Source organism: Protopterus annectens, chromosome 14.part0, assembly GCF_019279795.1.
Source record: "Protopterus annectens isolate FY-2018-M chromosome 14.part0, PAN1.0, whole genome shotgun sequence".
Classification (NCBI taxonomy): Eukaryota; Metazoa; Chordata; order Ceratodontiformes; family Protopteridae; genus Protopterus; species Protopterus annectens.
In genome coordinates, this window is record NC_056748.1 from 324838806 (window position 1) to 324853728 (window position 14923).

Consider the following 14923-nt stretch of genomic DNA (forward strand, 5'->3'; position numbering starts at 1 on the left):
TATGGTCTACAAAGACTAATTCAGCTGCTTCAGAGTCAATGAAGTCCAATTCCTTAGGGAAAATGTTTTAATTTTTCTCTTCCAGACAGGGAATCCTGACACTCCTGGTTGCTATGAAGGTGACTACAGGTTATTCAGGAAAAGTGCAAAGATCCAAACCAAAGCTCAGTGTCGATGGCATAAAGGTAGCACAAATACCTTTAGTGCTAGAAGATCAGAAGGCTGTGGGTTGTATTCCCATTGCAGATGCAGGGATTAATTTCTAATAGGGACAATGTAGTACAGTATAACAAGGGTATTGCACTCCTGGATGTGTCTTCCTTCAGAAGAGATGTTAAACCTGAGACCTCATCTGCCTGAACTGGTGATAGCTCAGGTGGATGTAAAAGATCCCACTGCACCTACTGAAAAGAGTAGGGGTCATTTACATACAAAAATAACTTATTTACAAAATATTTGCATATTTACAAATGTACAAATATAAAAATCTGTTTAGACATATTCATAATTTCCTTTGCATGCTAAATTTTCCACACTCCTTCTTCCATAACCACCATCTGATTTTACTTAATATTAGTGTTAAAATCCATTTACCTTTAAAAATTATTTCATGTATTCTTTCATTCCATATAACCCATATAACATAAAATAGCTTTTTATCTATTATTTTAACATATTCTTTACTTCTATTCTTATATCTATATTTAATCATGCCCATGTTTACTTTATCCACTTTTTTAGACCTTCAAAAAAATCATCTTTACATAGTTTCCCCATAAACTTTTAACTCAATTACATTTCAAAAACACATCACGTAGTTTCTTCTTATTGATAATGCAAACATATTCTATCATTTTCCTTTTTATATGGCATATTTCCCTTTACTGTCAATTTATCTATTACCAGTCTCCACAAAAAAAAATCTTGACATTCTACTTTCTGATTATACCATTTCCTTCTTAATTTTTAGCTTTAATTTTTTCATCTGTTAGATGTCCCAGTGGTTTTACATAGTAATGTTTATCATTACATTCTTATACCATACTTTTCTATCTTTTCCTATATCATCAATTTTTATTTTTCTTGGTAACATGTTTTTCCTTCATTTTTACATTCTTTTTCACCATACCCCAAAAGTTATCTTACTTGTATGTCTACAGTGTTACTACTAATATCTCATCTTCTTCATTTATCAACTTTAACACTTTGCATAAGTTTAATAAAGCAGTGTATACCACTGGGTTAACCCCAACCCTTCTTCTTTAGTTACATACAAAATTTCTCTTTTTACTGGGTTTAATCAAAACCCTATGTAAATGAAAAAAATATATATCTACGATAATTCCTTTTCAAATACAACTGATAACATAAATACACTTGCTTTGTATGCTATTTTTCCTATCAGTGGTGAATTTATCAAATAAGTCTTTTTTTCCGAATGATAATTTATATGTTCTCCAGAAGACGTTTGCTTAATTGCTTCTATTGTTTTTCCCGTGGAATTCTACTTACATCTTTATTCCCAAATGTTACACTTAAAACAGATCATTGTAAATATATACTCCTGATCTTTACTACATCACATAAACCTTTACTTTTCTCTTTATTTAAAACCATCCATACCATCTCTAGACACTCATTTGTGCAAATTATTACTTCTTTTATCCAAATTTTGTTTTTTTTTGCAATTATTATGTCATCTGCATATGTTAACAGAATGGGAATTCTTAACCCTTCATGTGTTATATACCCTGCCTCCTCCTTTTTTTATTAATGCATTTATCCTTGTCCTCCCAATAAAATCTTCTAGGTAGATGGAGGCTAGGAATCATGTTCTATGATGGTGCCTTCTAGTGCACACTTAAAGCCTAAAACACTGGAAAAATTATGGTAAGTTTGGTTTCATCAATACTTAGCACCAGAAGATGTTTATTTGAATCAGCCATTTCCTTCAATCGCCTGTTGAAATGTTCCCTAATATGGTCCAGCTTCTTATCTAAAGGATGTCTTTCTGTGGCATCTCAAAAAAATGGGACTCTTCCCCATATGTACTGTATGCCAAAAGGGAATACATTTGTAAGGAAACTTCTAAATCTTGGTCCTCTTTCTTACTGTTCATAACTCTCAGCTGTACAGATTTTCGCAGAATGTCCAGATTTTTGCCTCAGATTTTTGGTTCATTTTTCATAAAATTGTGGTTTTATTGCAACTTACTAGCAAACCATTAAAGACTGAAGTTGGAAAATAATGACAGTCATTTATGCTTCAGACTTTACACCCTTCAGAAAATTCATACAAATGCAAAACCTATTATTTTATCAACTTTCTAAGTTTGTAAGAGCAATATTTAAAAAGTGTCCCTGGTTTTGGGCCTTTGTCCCACTTTTATTTGTGGCTTTGTCCAGACTTCTTGCTCCAAGAGGTTGAAAGGGTGTTCAAGGTGGATGAAGGGTCTGGTAAGGGGACTCATCTCCTCTTAGCCAGGGGGTAAAGTAACTGCATGCAAGGCTCTGCAGCAGGGAGACCAGGGCATTCATCCTTTGCCAGGATACAACTTAATCCTCACGGACTCTCCTGCAATTAATTTAGGCTGGGGCAGGCATTTATGGAACAGACAACCTTGCACTGGATGTTTATTTCTGCAGAAATGCATCCCACAGGAACTGAAGACTTCAGAATTTATTTAATTTCAAAAATAATTACTGGATGCTCTGGACTAGAGAGTTCCTGCACAAAAATAAACAGATACTATCTGGTGATAAAAGGCCTTCTTTTGGGTGGTTATATCTTGTGCTGGGCACCAATGGACACCAACAGACGGGCATTCAGATGTGATGAAGTGATAATTTCTGGTGAAGCCTAGTGAGAATCATATTGCACTACCCACCCCACTACTGACTACCAGAGGATCCTTGATAGATGGCAGCACAGCGGAAGCAGGCAAATAAGTAAGGGGTTTACCACACAGCACTTCCTCAGAGCAGGAACTTTTAAGATTCTGAGATAGTAATAGGGTCTACATGACTTTTTACACCCTGCTGACAGACCAGACTAAAGACTAAACTACTTGAAATATCCATTTTCCTGTGGCTCATAGTCTCACCTTCTCTACATCTGCAAGACAGCAAGCTTTTGCTGAAGATACTGAAGGGTGGACATCGCTTGGCTTAGAATAAGGAGCTTCTGTTTTTTTAAAGGTCCTCAAATATTTACCCCAACATTTTGGATTTTCTTTTGAAAAGGAAAATTCCTTACAAACAGAGATTAGTTAGTCTTCCCCTAAGAAAAACAGACACTGAAAAGGGAAGTTCTTCACTGGGGAATGTCAACCATATGAAGACCTGTTAGAGACTTTCTTCAGGGCTATCAGCCTTGGAAAATTCCCATGCACGTGCACACAGCACTCTATTACTGCTCTGAAAGTCAATTAGATAAGGCTGACTGATAATGAAAAGCTATAATGCACCAAACTATAAATGAAGATAGTGTAGGTTGCTCACCTACTTTTTCTAGCATCCTTCTAATGTCTCCAGCATGTGGAGAAATCCAACCTTCCCTGAGAATATCCAGAGCTGTAGAAATTAGGCCAAATCGGCAGGTGTCCAAATGTGACTAAATCCCATCTATAATGAATATACTCCAGTTCTGATTTCTTTAATGAACATCATAAAATACTTATTAACCATCTAATTCTCAGTAAAATAGTGAAGAAAGGATACTTGTTCAGCAAAGACAGTGTGAAAAGAGCTCTGTGAAGAACCAACAATCATATGCACAGCAGTGCTAAAACAGCACAGCAATGGCAGAAACTCAATCAACCCCCCACAGGAGGCAGACTACTTTACTTACTTGGCTAAAACCTGCTAAAGGGTAAGCCCTAGAAAGTAGATTTGTGTACACTTACCATAAATGTAGACGTTCAAGTTTTTTCACTGTTGCAGTCATCACATTTTGGTCATCCCTGCCAGGGTAACCCTCGGCCAGCCTGAATACCAGAGATGTAGTATTTCTGCATTGGTTGCTGTCACTTGAGGTCTGACGTCAGGTCGTCCGTAGTATAAAGTAAGGCAACCGATGCCATTACATCAGTTTTTCTTGCCCTAACCTATCAGGAGCCCAGGCTCTGGCGGAAGAACCCCACCAGTGGAAAATAAATACCAATATGTCCCTTGTAAGGAAAGGAGAACAATAAGGAAGAATGGTTATAAAAGGAGAAAGAGAAGAAAGGAGGATGGAGGGAGGGAGGGAAACCAGGTCTGCAACAGTGAATACACTCGAACATATATTTACACAACTGTACTATGCTCTTCATGTTTTACTGTTGCAGTCATCACATTTGGGTTGATTCCCAAAGCTGAGGAAATGGGTGCAGGCAGTCAAGGAAACTAGGGGCTGGCTAGGATGCCCTGCAAGACTGCAAAGACAAACTCTGCCTTGAATTTGCAAAGGAAGGCAAGTGGTAATGCTTGGTAAAAGTGTGAACAAATGTCCAGGTGGCAGCCTCCAGGATGTCCCTGGTGGGGACTCCACTGAGGAAAGCTGCGGAGGTGGAGACTGCTCTGGTGGAGTGTGTCCTGACCCCCTTGGGGAGACTTTCCATGCTGTTTGTAGCAGAAATGGATGCAGTGTGCTATCCATTTGGAAATGGTTTGTTTGGAGATAGCTTTGCCTTCTGCCCCTGTAGCAAAGCTAACCAGCAATTGATCAGACTTTCTGTAGGATTTATTCCTGTCTAGATAGAATCTGAGCTGTCTGTGCACATCTAGGGAGTGCAGGATCTTTTCCCCCTTGTTCTGGGGATTAGGAAAAAAGGTGGGCAAATGAATTGATTGTTTGAGAGCCACAGTGGACACCACCTTGGGGATGAAGGAGGGGTTAGTTTCTGAGGGATACCCTGTCAGCATGGAAGATGATGAAGGGTTCCGCAGCCATGAGTAAGACACTTCTAGCTGAAGTGATGGCCAGAAGGAATGCTGTCTTCCAGGAGAGAAATTTTAGCTCTGGAGAAGATGGTTCAAAAGGGGGCAGGGTGAGCTTTACCAATACAAAGTTAAGGTCCCAAGCTGGTGTTGGTGCCCTTCTGGGTGGCCTGAAGTTGCTAGCCCCTCTTAGGAACCGTTTGATCAAAGGGTGTGAGAAAAGGGGCTGCTCAGTGTGAAAATGAGCAGAGATAGCAGAGGCATGAATTGTTATAGAGGAGAAAGAGAGGCCACTGTGTAGTAGGTCAGCTAAGTATTCCAGGATGAGAGGGAGGGCTGTGCTGTATTGGCTCCCTTAGCCTGGATCCAGGCGCAGAACCTTTTCCATTTATCAGCATAAGACTTTCTAGTGCTAGGGCATCTGGCCTCATGGATAACATCCAGAACCTGTTTACTGAGGTTGGCAGATTGGTTCGGGTTTAGGGAATAAGCCAAGCTGCCAAATTCAGTGTCTGCAATTAGGGATGCATGAATTCCCCTTCCCTCTGGGTCAGGAGGTTTGGAGTCGGAGGAAGATGCCATGGAGGCAGCAGGGATAGGATGCGCAGCAAGGGGTACCAGTGTTGCCAGGGCCAGTCTGAAGATATAAGAATGGTCCTTGTTTTTTCCTCCCTTATTTTGAGCAGTACCCTGGGGATTAGAGGTTGGGGAGGAAAAGCAAAGACCAACAGACTGACCCAGGGGAAGGACAGGGCATCCACTTTCCAAGCCATGTATTGATGATTCCTGGTGCAGAATTTGCTGAGCTGATGGTTGGCGTGGGAGGCAAACAGGTTGACCTTCGGGGTTCCCCATTTCTGAGTTGTTAGGGTGAAGGCACTTCTGTTGAGTTGCCACTCGCGTGAGTCCAGAAGATTTCTGCTTAATTGGTCTGCCAGAGAGTTGAGAGAGCATGGTAGGAATTGTGCTAACAGGTGTAGTTGCATGGCAGAGGCTGTGTGCCAAAAAGTCATGGCCAGCCTGCAGAGAGGGTTGGAGTGAGTCCCTCCCTGCTTGTTGATGTACCACATCACAGTGGTTTGTCTGTTTTGATCAGGAGAGCCCCTGGAGAGAGAAGGGGCTTGAAAGCTATCAAGGTGTGCTGCACAGCCATCATCTCTTTTTGACTGATGTGCAGAGGGATTTGCTGTGGGCTCCATTGGCCCTGTATGCACCTGCCATCCAGGTGTGTACCCCAAGCATAGTCTGATGCATCTGTGGTGATGATCTGGGCAGCAAGGGGTGGGGAGAAAGGCAGTCCCTTGTTGAGGGAGCATGCTGTTGCCCACCAAAGAAAATCTTTTATGAGGCAAGAAATTATAGACAGAAGAGTTTCCAGGTCTTGAGAGTGTTGACACCAAAGGCTCTTTAGGTACCACAGAAGTTTCCTCAAATGCTGTCTGGCATATGGAATGAGTAGTATGCAAGATGCCATGTACCCCTGAGCTTGCAGGATCTTCCTTGCAGTTAGCTGGGGCCTGTTGGTTAGTTGAGATAAGCAGGTTGTCAGGAAAATTTGTTTCTCTGGTGTAAGGAATGCCATCTGGGATGCTGTGTCCAGACTTGCTCCCAGGAAGATTATCCTTTGGGTAGGCACCTGCCTGGATTTCTTTTCATTGATTGTGTACCCTAGAGAGGTTAGGAGGGTCTTTACAAAGGCCAGGTGCTTGAACAGCTTTTCCTGGCTGTCTGCCTGAATAAGGCAGTCTTCTAAGTATGGGCAAATCTGAATATTTCTGTGTCTGCAAAAGGCAATAGCCGGAGCCAGACATTTTGTGAAAACTCTGGGAGCAGTAGATAAGCCAAAGGGAAATGCAGAGAACTGAAAGTGTTGAGATCCTGCTCTGAAGCGGAGATATTTCCTGCATGATTCCCTGATAGGAATGTGGAGGTAGGCCTCTTTTAGAACGAAGGTGGCTAGCCAAGCATCCTTGGAGAGCATGGGTAGCAGCTGCTGGAGGGCGAGCATTTTGAATTTTGGGATCACCAGGAAAGTGTTTAGAATGGATAGATCGAGGATGGGGCACCAGGTGCCCTCTTTTCTGGGTACCAGAAATAGTCAACAGTACAAACCTTGGCCTATCTGTTCTGCAGGAATGTGCTCTACTGCCCTCATAGAGAGAAAGGAAAGGATTTCCTTTTGAGCCTCTGCCCACTGATTTGTTGGTAGATCTGGGAACCCTTTTGGGGTTGGAAGGGTGTGGAAGGAAAATTTGTATCCCTGAGACACAATGTTCAGAACCCAGTGGTCCTTGGTAATGGTGGCCCAGGTGCTTGAGTGAAAAGGAGTTTTCCTCCTAGGGGTAAATTAAGGTGGGCAGAGGGAGAGGGTGGAGGAGGTGTCATTGTGAGTTCTTACCATAAAAGAGGTGGCTTAAAACTCCCTGGTTTTGAAGTGGAGGTAGTCCACTGCTTAGATCTCTGCATTCCCTGTGGCTGCTGTCCGGGGGGGGGGGGTCTGTTTCCATGGGGCCCCAGGCTGAGCCGGTTTACTGGGAGCAGGAAAGGACCAGTGTTTGGATGAACAATGCCTGCTGAACATAGGGGGCTGGACCTGCAAGAAATCCTTAACTGTTTGCATAGATTTTGCTTTTTTCTTCCATCTTTTTTAAGACCTCTTCTGCCTTAGTGCCAAATAAGTTATCTTTGTGCAAGGGGGCATCCAAAAATTTAGATTTGACATGGTCTGGCAGGGACTGTTCCTTAAGCCATGCATGCCTTCTAATGACAGATCCAGTGACTGCTGCCCTGCAAGAAGCTTCTAGGGTATCAAAACCACAGTGCAAGGTGTGTTTAGTGACTTGACTTGCAGAATGCATTAACTCTTGTAAATCTTTAGATTCTGCCCAAGCAGGAAAGGAAAACATTTTTTGTTTAAGGAGTTCCAAGGCATGTTGCTGAAATTTCAGCATATGGAACAAACAATTTAGTGCCCTGATAACAAGAGTAGCTGAGGTGTATACTTTTTTACTCCATCTGTCCAATGCTCAGGAATCACTGTCTGAGGGGGTGGGATTCTTAGCAGAGGTTGCTTTAATCCCTTTCGACCCTTGAGAAATGCCCTCTGGGTCAGCTGTAGGATTTTTAAAAATATATTTGTGTAAGTCAGGGACTCTGTAGTACCTGTATGGTTTTCTGGGAACTGGAGAAAGGGCATCAGGAGTCAAGCTGGATTTGAGCAAAACATCCACAACATCCAGGGTCTGTGTTGTGGAAGATCTGGGAATTCCGAGTCTCTTTTTAGACTGAGGGTAGTCCTGACTCTCCCATTGGAAATGCTCCCTTAAAGTATGCAGGGTTTCCCCAAAGGAAAAATCCTCTGGGAGAGAGGCTGAAGGAATGGAATCCTCTGCATCAGAATCCTCTTAAGTGGAGAGGGGTTACATGTCTTCATATTCAGATGCATCATAGTCATCTGACTCTTGTTCAGACAAAACTACAGGGGACATATCTCTTTTCCTTTTGGAGGGGGTAGCTTGGCTTCCCCTGATTAGCATGATAAAGTCTTCCGCCATTTTAAGCATTTGAGACTGAGGGAAGGTAGCAGGTGCCTGAGAGTCGGTTATCGGTTTCCAGGGTGTGGTTCGTACCCTGGGCCTAAGAAACTAGGTAGTTTTTGAAAGAACGGCAGTTGTGAAAGAAGATGTCGGTTTGTGTCGAGATTCGATAGCGCGAAGGACTTCCTCGGAAGCAGGTGCCTACTCAGTGGCTCTGGACCCATCCAAGGTAGAGACGACCACAGGATCCTTAGTCGAAGAAGAGTTTTGCAGCATACCGAACTCCAAAATGGTCTAGGTAGCGGCTTGCGAATCAAAAGAAGTGGGCATCAGGGGCTGCAAAAGCGCCTCACTGAGTATCGGAGAACTGATGACTAGCTTAACGGAAGCATCCTCGGTAGGTTTGGACCTGTACAGTCTGTCCCTGTATTCATCTTTATGTTTTTTCAGATCATCTGCTGTCAGATGGCCTACCAAAGCCATACCAGAATTGGATGACTGTAAGCGAAAATATCTGGCTACAATAAGGGTCTGACGATGGATAGTTCTGGCACTGAACAAAGGACAGAAGCGACAATGGGGGATATCGTGGCCTGGGTCTAAACAAGTGACGCAGTAAGAGTGGAAGTCTCAGTGTGGTATTTGCTTTTCACAGGCGAGACAATTATTAACTTTCTCTGACATCGGTAAGTGCAAGAAAAGAGGATCCCCAACAGGGTACTTAGCATTAGAAGGCTTCAACTTCAATTTGGTAGATGAAAACTCAGGTAGCAGCCGACCGGCACTCATGCAAACTGCTTCTGCTTCGGGCTCCATGGCAAGAAAGACTGATGTAATGGAGCTGGCTGCCTTACTTTATACTACTGACGACCTGATGTCAGTCCTCAAGCGACATCAACTGATGCAGAAATACTACGTCTCTGGTATTCTGGCTGGTCGAGGGCTACCCTGGCAGGGATAACCCAAATGTGATGACTGCAACAGTGTAAACACGAAAAAAACCTTGGATGGGGCACCTAGAATGGCTTTCAGATTTCAACCTTAAAGGAGGAGAGCCACAATCAAGCCACCATTCACAGATCAAAACTTTCTGTCCTGGGCACAGAAACTTCTCTGATAAAATGACAAAAGATCACATGGAAATCCATTGTAGAAACAAGTAGTAATGGTATTTAACCTTCTTTTTCTCACCTCCAGAATTAGTGAGGGTTAAAAACACAATTGTAGTCTGAACATCTGTCAGGAGAGACAAAAACTTGGACAGGTGAAGAAGACAGTCGAGGGGGTCCATGCCCCATGTGGACAGAGGAAAACACCCTTTCGGGCACCATTTCCTAAGTTTTAGACTCTTTACTTGGCAGAAGGCTAGAACGATGCTATGTCTGGGGCCTGTGGAAGAATGCAGAGTTGAACAGAAATACTTGGCCCTAGGATGTCTATAGAAAATTTCATTCCACTTTAATAAAGGATTGGAGAAGGCATCCACTTTCTTGACAGCGAAGGTCCATAACTGTTCCTTCTCCTTTCACACACATTCATTTATAAACTTTTTTTTTTTTTTTTTAGAGAATGTAAGTCAGCCCACAATTCAGACCATTGAGCCTGGAGGGGTACTCCATATGAAAAAAAAATCATACTGAGGAACCTAAGGGAAAGAGAAGCCTCATTTTCCTTACCCTTCTCAGTGATAACAGTACCTAGATTTTCCAAGTCCCCTTGCCAAGACAAACAGAAAGGGTGGAGAACCCACAAAATCCACACCTGTGATGAAAAAGCCATCTCTCTTCTTCCAAGTGTGACAATTCATTATGTGATAAACAAGGATCAGAGGTCAAGGGGTGGGACACTGATGCTTGAGGACAAAACCAGTAACTATGAAATAGGGAGACATTCATCAATCCTGGTGCTAGTAGTGGCTAGTGTTGCTTATGGTTGAACTAATGCACCCACTAGAGCATACCCCATCATATGTCAAACAACTCTCTAATGTCACAGGCCACCCTTTAGGACCTGATTAGAGAGTCCTCAGAGGATCCTTCTCAGCATGAGCCAATGAACTCTGCTAGATCCAAGAGAATGGATGAAACAGAGAGTCCTCATTCACAACATAAACCAACTAGCACTTGCCAAAGGACTCAGAAGACCACTCCACAGGTGTAAGATGGTGGAAGGATGGCTGTGGCCACCTTGACAAATAAATGAGTGGTATTAACACTATTAGAAACATCTCTTAAGAGCTGCCTCATTATTCACCAATGGAAAAGACAGATGTGAGCTTGATTTCTCATTAACTGATAGAAGAATGGTATTATATGGGGCCTGAAAGGTCATCTTGAAGCTGGACCTACCCTTTGGAATGAACTGATTGATGTCTGTCTTCCATACTCTTCACCTTCTGATGGTGCAGTACTGGTCTGGGATTGCACAGAGGACTCTTCCACCAATCCTTGCACTGGACACTTTCAACTGATACCATCCCATCATTGTAGCCATGACCTAATCTGTTAAGTAGACAGCTTAATGGATTAAGGGCAAGACAAAAGCTCAGCGGTGACAGAGTCACACTGGAATATTCCCCTTTGAATTTTTATCTCTGGAATACTAATTTGTCCTTTATCATGGCTTTACAGACAGATTGATGGGTCTATAGTTCCAGGGATCTGAGGTGCAGCCCTGTCATAAAAGAGCATAATGATAGCCATTTTCAATGACTCAACAATATACCCTGGGACTATGCTTAAGCTGAAGAGTTTCAGTAATTAAAGAAGGATTTCTTATTATATTTGACTGCAGATCCCAATTTTCTTTCCTGCTCCACTATGGTCTTCCTTATGGTAGCTTTCATATTTTTGTTGAGCTTTTTGACAAAATCTTTAAAGTGGGTAGAGTCTGATGTATTATAGACCTTTGGTGTTTTTATTTTTTATAAAGCTTATTAATGTATTCTACCCAGATGGTTTACTTTTATATGTGCCAGTATATTTGATGCTGACTGTGGCAGCTTGGTTTATGCTGCTTCTTAGACAGGAGTGAAATTCATTGGGATAAGTGACAACTGAGGCTACATGGGGCCTGGAAGTTCTGCATTTGAATTTTGACAACTCATCATACAGTTTTAACAGATTAGTCATTTGAAGTCTGTGAATTCAGAGGTGTACATTATGGTTGGTTTAGATGTATTGATGGTGTTATTCTAGCTATGGATAGTGCGTCAAGAGTATCCTGTATGTACTGGTCTAGCTTGCCCAAGTGCAGATGAATATTACTTTGTGGGTCACCTGGCATGTTGTGGTACAGAGGCTTATTAGTGCTACAGAATGTTGACTGTATGAATGGACCTGTTAGACTACATACCATGATATAGCACACAGACGATGCAGAACATTGGCATTGATTTGACTGGACATCTGGGACTGGCTGCTGTGATTTGGCACCGATGTTTAGTGCTGAATGTCAGAACCACTGTAAATGAACATCCATGGGACTGGCTGTTTTGTAAATGAGGTCTTCTGGCTGTTCTACAGATACTTGTTGCAGTGCATCACTGTAACCAAAAGACAGTCTGTGTCATGTGGCCAAAGAGATAATATACTGCAGTGCCAACTCATAGTCTGTACATTTTATGAGAGGTGCAGTATAGCTTAGGTTTGTACGGTTTGTAAATTCCTGGTACAGCCCTCATTGATGCCTCATATTTTACCTTATTCCTCTTTTCTGGTTAGTCAGTGAGGGTTAAATCAGTCAAGTAAAGCATTCAGAGATGTATACTTATTGAGCACAAAATGAATGCTGATGCAAAGGCTCCTGCTCCATTAACATTTAAGTGAATTAGAGTAATATTAGACATTCTCCTTGAATGTGGGGCTTTGTCCTGCTATTAGTTGGCTTTGTCCTCCATTCTTGAGCAAAGTTGAGAGAATGGTTATATTGGTTAGGGAGTATATAAGGGGTGCAGACTCTAATGAATAGCCAAGGCAGACTTGATAGAATCATATGAAAATTACAGGAACCAGGATCTGTCAAAGTGCTATATGACTATTATATTTATGTGATTCAGGGCCAGTGTATCTTAGGAAAGGTGACACAGTCTACCAGGACAGCATGCATATGTTTTTCACCAAATTACATTTTTAAAATTCACATTTTTATTTTATTGTAACTGTCTACAGTGATTAGACACACAGCTTCTCACATATAGCTAATACCAGAGTTTCAGAGGCATTTTGTCACAGTCTGGTAAAATGTTTTATTTCTACTTGAAGGCTGTATATCCTCTGCAGAAATGGCTGAGTTAAACTAATATCCAGAATATATGTGCATTACGTTGTAATGGGTCCCTATCGGATCACCAAAGTTTCAAAACTTTGGATATCAAATGGCCAAAACCACATGATCAAACTTTTGAAACTTTGAAGCTAAAATTAAAAAAAAAAAAAAACTCTTTTTTACATTTTTGGAGGGGGGCAAGACCCCATGCACCCCTTTACCACCTACTAATTAAATATAGCAACTCTGAGATCACACTACAGTGTGAAAATGGTAAATTTCCTGTTCCACTCTGTACGGTGATCTCCATTCAAAATGTTCAAAGTTTCAAAACTTTGATCATATGGTCTCAGCCATATGATGCTGGAAGTTTTGAAACTTCGCTGATTCGATAGGGACCCATTGAATTATATTAGAAGTGAAAATATGACCTCTGCAGAAATGGCAAGTAAAACCAAGGTCCAGAAAATATGTGTACTATGTTGCAATATATCAGAAGAGAAAATACTAAGTATTTTACAGAAAAAAAATGAATGTTTGAGTTGTAACATGCTGTGGCCAGAATGTCATGCTTTCTTGCAGCTAAAATTGCTGAGACAAATTCACAGGTGTGCTGCACTGGAAGCTCTTGGGTTATAATTGCAGTCCTGTGTATATTTTGCAGCTAGTTACCATGTTATTAAATGAATGGTTTGTAATAATCTTAAAGACACAGATATAGCCTTTGGCTTGAATTCATGTATATTTACCTGAAATATGAACCAAAAATTATACTATTTTCAAGGGTACAAAAATTATAGTATTTTCAAGGGTAAAGTAATATTTTCCGTCTTTTTGTGTTATACTAAAGTACACACTATACGTGCTTTAACAAAAAATGTACATATTTCATATTCTATCTTCTTCTCTTGTGGTAGCATATATCAATATATAAATAAATAAATATTTGGCATTGTTAGGTGCCCCTGTTTCCCACACCCCCCTCCCAGCCTTCAGCAGCTTTGACCACTTCTGTTTCTCCCTCTGCCTTTTTCTACCTGTGCTTGAATCGTGTAATCAGATAATTTGCTTGTTTTTTTTTCCCTTTGGAAAGTTATATTTATTTGTAGTTTTATTTTTTTTACACTAAGAATCATACTGTTTATTTTAAGCCATCTCTAACTTTTTGTGGGGTTTTAAATCAGTTGAATGTGTTTTAGGGCCACTGGTGAATGTTTCCTTAAGTATTTGCAATAAAGCCATTCTCAATGCTTTGTGGTGCCAGAATCCTGAGTAAATTGCAGCTATTTTTTCTGTTGATTAAAATATTTTTTTAAAGTTTTGACAGGAAAATGTGCCTTTTTACCCCTCTTGGCTGTGATTATTTGAGAGAACTGAGTAGATTTGTAACATTTTAAACACTTTTTTGTTTCAATATCCATTTCGGCACTATTTTGTTCGTGAAACATTTCTGGTAGGAAATGTAAGTTTATATTTAATTTGTGGTCTAATGGTATTTTAAGCTGTTTCTGTGTGTGTGTGTGTGTGTGTGTAGGCTTATGCTATTCTTTATTTATTAAATTTTGGGATCTTTGTGACATGTACTTTGTGCTGGGCTACTGAAATTGATACTTTTTTTCTCAGTGCAGTATTCAGTATAGTATATCCCTATAGAAATATAATTCAGATTGCTACTTAGATGGAGGGCAGTGGGGTTTTGCCCATTTTGTCCTGGGCTTACCATGCAACTAGTATTCAGTACTGATCTTATCATTTTGTCTCCTGCCTCTACCTTCTACCCCTTTTGCACTTAAAAAACATAAAAATATAAAAAATTATATATACCTCAGCCCTTTGGCTTGTGACTCTGCAGTAGCCTCAGCCTTGGGGAGGCTATTCGACCACTCACCTTCTGTTATCTCCAGGTCCCCTGATGTGGTGTTAGTACCATGTGTGTGCCAGACCCGAGGGTCAGACATCTCCTCCAGACCTGTACAACTGCCTGCTTTAGGTATGGAACAGCCAAACCTTTTAGGTGCAGAGGGGGTCAAAGGTATAGAATATGTTGCTAGTGTTGCTTTGTCTCATCCCAGGGACTCCTCCCACTATTGTACTACATTCAAAGAAGAGATAAAAGACACAGCATGTGGTAGGGCAGCAGTTTCTGATTGGGTTCCCACCCGTGATGGTGGCTATGGCTAGATGCGTTTGTTCAGGCAGTTG